We start from the raw sequence: 2431 nt of genomic DNA, 5'->3' as shown, positions 1-2431 counted from the left end.
GGTGGAGCCCCCGCCGTGCTCCGCTCCCTCGGCGAGTGCGCCAAGCGCCTCCTCCGAGCATCCCACTGGCAGTTCAAACCGCAAAACCGGAGAGTTTTGCAACAAAACCACTATTTCTTGCAACTTCAGAAGTGTGGTAACGCGCCTTTTCTGTGTAATAAATGCAACGCAGCACAGCCGAGCGCTGCTGAGGCGTTCGGCGCCCGTTTCTTCTGCAGCAGCAAGGGCTAAGCTGAAATTAAACCTATTAACCCTTCTGTCCCGGGCCACCCGCAAAGCCCAGCACCAAGAGCCCCCTCGGTCCAGCACTGCACCTGGGAAGTTCCAGAAATCCTGCTGACAGCAAACCACTCGGGCACAGTTAACTCCCGGCGAGACCGAAATGACACCTACACGCACAACTCTTTCCACATCTACCGTTGCTCCCACAATTTCACACGCAGGGGAGGAATGCACACATGTACACGTCTGCATGTAATCAGCAAGAAAGTTATAGCTATGAAACCAAAAGAACGGCCCAAATAAGGCTGGAAGATAATACTACTGTTCTTAATTGCAAAATAACGACCAGCCTTTATGGGCAGACTTTTGGCTGCTTCTGTTAAGACCCAAAAGCCTGGCTGGCGGGTTGTCACTGCAAAGGTCACTGCAGCCAAACTTGTGGTCACAGTATTACTTCTCCCAGTGCTCTGTACCACCTCCAGTGCTCAAACAGGCTGCCCGCTCCACCCCTGTGGTACTACTTCTCATAGTCATCTTCTCTTGCTTTCATTATCAGAAGCTGCTGGACAAAAATACTTTTTCCTTTTTTTTTACATTTAGATTATAATTAAGTATCAGTGGCTGGGGAGCGGCGGAGGAGGGGACAACCCTTCCTTGCCTAGCAATCTGCTAGCAGGCCAGCAGAAAACTGGTTTTACCAGCTTTTCACTTTCAGCACAACCATCCCCGCCGCACATTGTTTTCCATTTCAAACGGGTGTTGAATAACCTCGAAAAGATGGCTGTGCCCAGCCTTTGCTGGCAAAAAGCTTCTGAAGGGAACAAAACCTCATGCCGAACAGACTCTATTTATAAATGTGGAATGATTTCCTTCAGTTGGCAGGATGAGGCAGTTCCAAAGGTCTCTGTGACCTGACTTCATGTGGTTTTAAACCAGCTGGCTTGTTTGAACTGAAATCCCTCTTCATTTCCATTTTGCTCCACCAGAAAAACAGTAGTTCCTCTTAAGTAACTATCCCAAATTAGGTATGTGGGAGTTGTGGTCAGGGAGTGAAGTACTGTAAGTACACGAGCTGAATCTCAGACGTTTCCATTTACATCCAAGCATAACAAGCATTTTATACAGTACAGCATCAACACCGCGAGCCAGAATCTGTGTGGAGCTTCTGCTGGGGGGATTATTTTGTTCCAAAACAAGTGTGTACCACCATATCTTGAAATTCACAAGCCCCCCGTAGAAAAAATGACCTCTAACAGTCTGAGGAAGTGAAATTGACACCTTAAGGAATAATAATAAAAAGCTTCAGGTGATACATTTTCTAAAATTCAGGTAGGTTTTACCTGCCTGCGCCATAAACCTCAACACACAGTACTGCCTTTTCAGTCTATTTTAGCGCTGGAAGAGCCCGGCCAGCGCACAAAGCACACGTACTGAGACGCCTGCACCAGCGCCGAGTTCTGAAGGGCTGAGACAAGAAGTCTGATCGTTGTTTTAATCCATCCATTGTAAATCTATTTTTTAAGTGCAGAACAGCAGGCACATAAGTAAAATTACAAAATATCCAAATGCGAAGGCCTGAAATCACTATGCCGTAATTACACCCAATACCAAAGTAGGTATCCCAGAGCAGAAAAGGCACCCTGTTATCTTAACGCAGACTTTACAACACAGCCACCTTTCAGCCTTCTGTATATAAAACCCTTTGGGCAACAACTGAGAAATCCCTTGCTCTGCTGGAAGTGTACGGCCCCAAAGAAGGCATTGCCAAGCTCTGTGTACATCCCCCAACACACCCTTATGCACTTGCAGAGTTACGAACGGTATTTTTTAAATGACTGTCAGCTTTCTTCCTCTCCCGTCGCTGCATACCTTACCTAAAGCCCCAGCGAAACACAACCTTGTTCCTCTGTCAGCTTTTCCCTTTTAATCCCAGTCACAAATACCGAGTTTAAAGCTGAAAGACTAACTAATAAAACCCCCAAAAGCTCCGGCTCAAACCACCCACCCGCTACCTAACAACACGTTTTCCAAACTTCCAGTAAACGCGGTGCGCGACAACTCCTTTCTAACCCCGATTGTTAATACCTCCGTGTTCGATCAACGTTATCCCTCCCCCACAGAAGGGTAATGGCCTGCCCGACCCACGCCGGCCCGCCCGTCCTCCCACCGACAGCGGCTCCGCCGGGCCCCGAATGCCGCCCGGGCCGGG

The sequence above is a fragment of the Charadrius vociferus genome, unplaced genomic scaffold (genome assembly GCF_000708025.1).
Source record: "Charadrius vociferus isolate BGI_N301 unplaced genomic scaffold, ASM70802v2 scaffold429, whole genome shotgun sequence".
In the NCBI taxonomy this organism is placed as follows: Eukaryota; Metazoa; Chordata; class Aves; order Charadriiformes; family Charadriidae; genus Charadrius; species Charadrius vociferus.
The sequence above is the reverse complement of the archived record's forward strand: the minus strand, read 5'-3'. Positions refer to the sequence as shown.